The sequence below is a fragment of the Lygodium microphyllum genome, chromosome 16, assembly GCF_053477565.2.
Source record: "Lygodium microphyllum isolate KBCC chromosome 16, Lygodium_microphyllum_v1.1.10, whole genome shotgun sequence".
In the NCBI taxonomy this organism is placed as follows: Eukaryota; Viridiplantae; Streptophyta; class Polypodiopsida; order Schizaeales; family Lygodiaceae; genus Lygodium; species Lygodium microphyllum.
In genome coordinates this window covers 84,147,889-84,155,831 of record NC_141150.1, presented here as the reverse complement: position 1 = coordinate 84,155,831, position 7,943 = coordinate 84,147,889, and positions in this window count along the sequence as shown.

Here is a 7,943-nt window from a genome sequence, read left to right as displayed (position 1 = left end):
ATCTTGCACGACATGAAGCAAAAGACTAATTGGGTATAATCTCCCCCCATGCCTTGTGTGAGTGCTCCACAAAGCATGTATTTGATATATTATTCATCTCCAAGCTCAAAAAATAGCCCAATTTACAATTAGCACGCTTTAGCTTTTGTATTTGCTTTTGTCCCACTAAAGAATTAAAGCTAACGGGCGCCCAAAGAGTTCGGTGGTGCCCAAATACAATGTCCAATAACAAATATTTAAATCGTGTATCCATGCACATAAAAAATCATAAATAAATGTCAAGCGCTTCAATAAATAAGCACGTCAAAATAAATATTGGCGCCACGTCTAAGATGCGCACCCATAAAAAATGATAATTTCTTCTAAATAACTTGAATACACGCTATCGCCCAGTGCTTTCCAACTCCACCGCTGCCTGCTCTACATATCAACTAAAGCATTCACAATTGTTAGAAAATAATAAAATTAAACGGACAAAAGTGAATACCTAGCAGTCTTCAGCTACAAAATAAATAAATTGGTTAGAACTCAATCCTAACCTTAATTTATTACGAGCGCGCACTCTAAACTCATAAACGTCTATTAATTTAAATATGTATTTTGCGGAATCACCCACTATGGAATCACTCACTTGCACACTAAATTAACAAGACGCCCAAAAAGGGCAGGCGTCCCCATCGACTTTTTGCACAAGGAATCCACCTTATGTATGAGCCCCGACAACAAATATAATTTTACGGAATCCATCACAAAACCTCACGGAATCCACCGTGGAATATGCCTCCTGGCATCATACCCCTGGGGTGGGATAGCAATTGTCCTCAATTGCTATTAGCTCAATGTGGAGCTTGCAGTGAGGGGTAATCACTTAGGTCTCGAGCGTGCATTCATTGGACCTCTTCAACATGATGATTTTTAAACTTAACTAGGTATCTAGAATATCTATGGCCAGTTCTAGTGGTCGTAAAGTCAGTATCTAGAATAGTTTCAGTCTCAAGGATTTCAGCTTCTTCTTCTAGCAAAGGATGGTTTTCAAAAACAGGATGTACAGGTAATTGGCCTCTAAAAGGTCGTAATAAATTGATATGAAAAGTGTTGTGGATTTTCTAGTGTTGTGGTAATTCTAGTTTAAATGCATTATCATTGATTTTGTGAATGATCCTGAAAGGTCCATAAAATCTAGGAGCTAACTTTACAACAGGGTGTTTGTCAACACTTTGTAATCTTCACTTTTGAATACATAACCAAACATAATCATCAACTTTGAAACTCGTAGCTTTTCTTTTCTTATTGGCTTGTTTTGTATATGATTGTTGGGCTTTCACAATCTAACTTCATCAAAAATAGTAGCATGCATGTTAACAATATCATTAGCAACTTGAACTTTGTTTGATAATGATGTAACAGGTGTAAGAAATCTATATCCATAAATAATTTCAAATGGTGCTTTCTGTTTAGTTGTATGTGGTGTGTTATTGTATGCAAACTGAAGTAAATGTAAATGTGTATCCCATGTTTGTGGTTTTGAAATTGTGTATGTACGCAAAAGATCTAAAATGGTACTGTTAGTAGCTTCTATTTACCCATTTGTTTTAGGATGAAATGCAGATGAAAAATCAATCTTTGTTCCTAAACTAGCAAACAAAGTAATCCAAAAATTATTGCAGAATCTATAATCACTGTAAAAAATAATAACTTTTGGCAAACCATGATTAGTGAAAACAGTTTTCAAGAACAATTGAGCAACTTGAGATACAGTTAACGTTTTCTTGCATGGAATGAAATATGGTTGTTTTTTAAACCTATCAACAATAGTCCAAATCATGTCATGATTAGCTTTAGCGTTAGGCAAACTAGTGATAAAATCCATTGAGATTTGTTTCCATGGTCGTTTTGGAATTGGTAGAGGCATTAATAAGCCATATCGTTTGCCATGGTGTCTTTTAACTCTTTGACAAATTAAGCATTCACATACAAAGTTGGATACATCAGATTCCATGTGTGGCCAATAAAAATCTTTAATCATTGTACGCAAAGTAGAAATAATTCCTTATGGCCTTGGTATGGGGTACAATGAATTTCGTGCAAAACAAATGATCGAAATGGAACAGTTACACATAATCTTTTTTCATAAAACATAAATCCATCAGTGTAAGACAATGAATCAATGGGAATCCAATTATTTGCAACTAATTTATTCCAATCAGCTTGAAAACTAGGGTCTTGGTCGTAGGTATCTTTCATAGGGAGAAGAGAGTCAAAAGATATCACATAAATATTATGAATAGTCGGTTGTCTACTTAAAGCATCGGCAAAAAAATAAATAAATTCGGGTTAATATTGTATGAGTGGATGAAAGATTTGAATAAAAGTAGCCCATTTAATGTGTCGGTCAGATATTTTTGGTTGACTAAGGAGATGTTTAATGCTTTGTTGGTCTGTTTTGATCATGAATCCAGATCCCATTAAATAGTGTTTCCATTGACGTAAAGCTTGTACTAAAACTAGTAATTTCTTATCATAAGTAGAATACTTAAGTTCAGAGGGTTTAAGTTTGCAGGCTAGAGTACGCTATGGGTTGAGAATCTTGCATAAGGACTGCTCCTATTCCAGATCCACTAGCATCACTAACTACTAGGAAAAATGGTCTATTGAAGTCAGGTAATTGCAATACAGGAGCATGAGTTAAAGCATGTTTTAGTAAATAAAAGGACTTTTGTTGATTGTCAGACCAATGATACACAATGCCTTTCTTTAATAATTTTGTCAAAGGTAATGCAAGCAATGAAAACGTTTGCACAAATTTTCTGTAAAAGCTAGCAAGTCCTAAGAAAGAACGTAATTTGTGCACATTTTTAGGTATCGGCCACTTCAAAATTGCTTCTGTCTTTTTAGAGTCAACTTTAATACCTTCAGATGAAACGATATGTCCTAGATATTCAATTTGTGTTTGGAAAAATTCACTCTTTTCCGGATTAGCATATAATTGATTCTCTTTCAATAATTTGAAAACCAAAGATAAATTTTCATAATGCTCGTTCTCATTCTTATTGAAAACCAATATGTCATCAAAGAAAATAATAACACAATGCTGATGCTTCAAAAATATGTGATTCATAATACGACTGAATGTGGCTAGTGCATTAGTTAAACCAAAAGGCATAACAAGGAATTCATAGTAACCAAATTGTGTTCTAAATGGAGTTTTGAATATATAAGATGTATCCAATCTTACTTGATGGTATCTAGATTTAAGATCTATCTTGCTAAATATTGCAGATCCTTGTAGTTTATCCATAAGATCATCTACCCTAGGAATCGAATATCTATTCTTAACAGTGATCTTATTTAGGGCACGATAATCAATGCATATGTGATAGGTGTTAGTTTTCTTCTTCACTAATAGAACATGTGCACCAAATGGAGAACTACTAGGTCTAATGAGTCCTCGGGTTAACAATTCTTCAACTTGGGCTTGAATTTCTTTCTATTCAATTTGGTTATGTCTATATGGTGCTTTACATGGTGGTTGTGATCCAGGAACTAGGTCTATTTTGTGATCTTCGAGACGTATAGATGGTAAGCCAGGTGGTAAGTCAGCAGCAAAACAATCTTGAAATTGTGAAAGAAATTGTGCGTGCTTAGGATGCATCTGATTTTCTTTAGCTTTGATTTCATTCACCCATAGTAAATAGGATTTGCTATCTTTTCATAATGCACGTTTAGCTTGTGTATGACTAAGCAATGGAAAATTATCGAAAGTGTGCATACCATGCAATGTGATTTGTTTTCCATTACAATGAATATTCATTGAATACGTGGAATAATCTATATCGGGATTGTACTGATGATGCCAAGGCATTCCTAAGATAATGTCACTAGATTGCAAAGGCACAATTAAGAAATTTCTTCATTCAGCATAATCAACAATTTTAATTTCTAAGTCATGCACTTCTTGTGTCCCATTGTATCTAGCGCCTAAGAATGCAACCTTGATGCGATAATGTGTAGAAACAGTATGTAAATTCAATTATTTGACTAATTTTACAGAAATAAAGTTGTGTGTGCTCCCATCATCATGTAAAACAGTCTTTTCTTTACCATGTAAAAGACATTTCATCCTTAATAAAGAATGGGGATTTGGCGTACTTGGTAAAGTATCTGAAGTAGTGCCAATATCCTCATCTTCTTCTGTGAAATCTGGCATTTCTTCATGTTCTTCATCTTCTGTCACTCCCAAATAATTGATATGAACAGTTGGCTTTTTGGTTTGATTATTCGCCGCTAGATGTCTAGGTTGATGACATTTATAATAGGCTATGGGTTTGGCTTTAGATACATTATTGGTAATAGCGGGAAATTTAGGAATGTTGGGATTTGGCTGGAGAGATGGCTTAGTGTTTGGATTTGTGTTTGATGGTGAAGCAGGTGGTCGTGTCCAAGATTTACGGAATGAAGATAGAAAGAAACGGTTTTGATTGAATCTTTGAAAATTTGAATTGAATTGTTTTGAACCAAAGTTACCATTAGTTTGAAATTGTTGTGGTCTCTTCTGTCATCCTCGAGTTTTGTCTTTAGTGTCATGGGCCAAGGAAATTGCATCCTCGAGAGTCGTTGGCTTGAACATGTTGACTTTCGCATAAAAATGTCCAAGTAAGCTAGACATAAACTTGTGTTTATGGGTTGCCTCAGGTACATCTTCGAGCATTCAAAGTTGCCATAAAGCATTCCAAAAATGCTTGGTATATTGTGAAATAGGCTCATGATCCCTCTGTTGCAGAAGATCCCATTGTTTGATTGCTTTTTTGTGGAATTGGGGTGGAAGGAAATTCTGCAAAAATTTCTTTTGGAAAGTCTCCCAAGTAGTAGGATAATCAATGCTCTTACGGACAATAGTACACCATAGAGATGCTCTGTCCACTAGATGATTGGTGACATACTTAATTTTGTCTTTCTCAGCATACTGTTCTTCATGGAAATAATCATCAAATTGACTGATAAAAGCAAGTACAGTCTTTCCATCGCGTGACCCATTGAAAGTATAAAATTTGAAATTTCTTTTACTTATCTTTGTTTCTTTCCGAATAGATTGCGCTTCAAGTGTTGCATCAATCGTATGTCGTATAAGATCTTCAAATTGCAGTCCATCTTGGTCGGTGCTAGATTGTTGCAGATTGGCCAATTGAGCTTGCAAAGTTTGACATGCTCTTTATTCCTCTTGAAGCTGCATCATAATCAAATCCAGTTTTTGCTCCATCATTGGTTTGGGTAGGTCACCTTCAGCCATAAAATCTTCCATAGTTTGATCGGACAAAAGACCTCATACACTCGCAATCTTGTTAGCGGGATGAGCGTAGCTCAAAATCGGGTTTACAAGGCTTATTTCTCTCTCTCTCTTTTAAATGGCTTTTTGTAATATTTCTTCTTTGCGGATGTGGAATTTGATATCACGGTCGTCTTCCAAGAAGATAATTCGTACATGTAGACTACATGTTGCAAAGTGTTTGCTGGAATTGAATTCTGTCACAGCGCATGGTGAACAGTGGCTTGCAGAGAGTGTAAAAACCAGTTTAGAGTTAACCAGTGTGAATGCAAGCAATTGGAAGATTCAAACTGGTTTAGAAATTCAAGTACTGTGAACACCCATGATAGAAGGATTAATTGGTGACTTTTGTGACTAAGCTTTTCAAGCTTAGTAGAAATTATAGGCCGTTTTTTTTTAAATGACATGTAAGGAGGGCCGTTTACTGACACTGTCACCTGTCACGATGTCCTTGCGCCGCAATAAACCAAAATTTTTAAGAGTTTTAAGCTCTTATAAGCTTTTTAAAGCTTATCTCCTTAAACAATAAAAAATAAACTCCTTCTCTTATCTGTGAATAGGCAACTTAATGTAGGAGCTTGTCTATTGGTCCTCTGCTTGTAGAGGCCGGTCCTTCGCGATCCAAGTACGTAGTGGGGGGTTCTACACTACCAGGAACATGCTGATATTGATGGATTGCCATGAGACTGACTATAGAGCTCGATCGTTCCAGGATCTCCGCCTTCGCGCGAGATACTAAGGGATTGGAAGCCCTTGATCTCAGCTTTGCTTTGATATCACTGGTGCACAGATCGGATGTTGTATGCATGCGTAGTGAGCACCGAAAGGTCTCCAAGAACAAAAGAACTCTACTTTTGTACAAAGAAAGAGATAAATCTTGCACGACATGAAGCAAAAGACTAATTGGGTACAATCTTCCCCCATACCTTATGTGAGCGCTCCACAAAGCATGTATTTGATATATTATTCATCTCCAAGCTCAAAAAATAGCCCAATTACAATTAGCACGCTTTAGCTTTTGTGTTTGGTTTTGTCCCACTAAAGAATTAAAGCTATCGGGCGCCCAAAGAGTTGGGCGGTTCCCAAATACAATGTCCAATAACAAATATTTAAATCATGCACCCATGCGCATAAAAAATAATAAATAAATATCAAGTGCTTCAATAAAAAAGCACATCAAAATAAATATTGGTGCCACGCCTAAGATGAGTGCCCATAAAAAATGATAATTTCTTCTAAATAACTTGAATACACGCTATCTCCCAATGCTTCCCAATGCCACCGCTGCTTGCTCTACACATCAACTAAAGCATTCACACTTGTTAGAGAATAATAAAATTAAACTGACAAAAGTGAATACCTAGCAATCTTCAGCTACAAAATAAATAAATTGGTTAGAACTCAATCCTAACCTTAATTTATTATGAGTGCACACTCTAAACTCATAAACGTCTATTAATTTAAATATGTATTTTGCGGAATCACCTACTATGGAATCACCCACTTGCACACTAAATTAACAAGATGCCCAGAAAGGGTAGGCGTCGCCATCGACTTTTCACACAAGGAATCCACCTTGTGTATGAGCCCCGGCAATAAATATAATTTTACGAAATCCACCGCAAAACCTCACGGAATCCACCATGGAATATGCCTCATTGCATCATATCTTGATTAATTCCATGAAGAATATGAAGAGCATAATTAAATTTTTTCAAGTTAAAGCCATGGGAGAATTATTTCTATGAAGTTGCATGAAGATTTTTCATGTTTGGTGTTCTTTTTCTTGTTGTGACCATTTCTCTGCTCCTTAGAAATTAGAAGAGCAATCAACTCCTCAAAATCAGGAAATCTTTCACGGATGGAAATGGATGTTCGAAACTGTGCATAATCCTTTCCTAGACCATTCAAGGTCACAGAAACTAAATCATCATCTTCCACTGGCGACCCAATGGAAGCAAGTGTATCTGCAATCTTCTTCACCTTCATGTGGTAGTCATTGATGCTCATATTTTCTCTTTGCACATTATGCAACTCTTGCTTGAGCTGCATTTTCCTGGCTTGAGTATTTGTACTATACATTTTTGACAAAGTATCCCATGCCTCCTTTGGCGTACTTGCATCTTGAATATGCACAATCATAGAGTCTGAAATACTGATAGACAGCCAATACATAACTTTCCTGGCTCTCTCATGCCATGCTTTAAATGCCTGCATTTGCTGTTGATTGGGAACATCAGGAAGAACTGGTTCTTCTTCATTTCCTGCAACAAATTCCCAATATCCTTTTTCCATAAGGAAATTCGTCATTCTAAACTTCCATGCTTGGAAGTTGTTCTTGTCAAGCTTTTCAGTGACAATCTGTGAAAGAGAATCAGACGCCATTACAGAATACTGCAAAAAGTTCTGTCACTGCAAAGAACACAGCTTCAGCCTCACAAGGGCTAATCTGCAAAACTGACGAAAGTGGTATTTGACCACACAGTCACTTCCTAGTGACGATTTTGCATCAACAGGCAACAAGGATGATTCTGTGACTCCCAATATCTCTGCGCACAGGCATACGATGTAATTTCTACAATAACTTTTCACTGACCTGTAGAACAGTGGGGTCGCATAG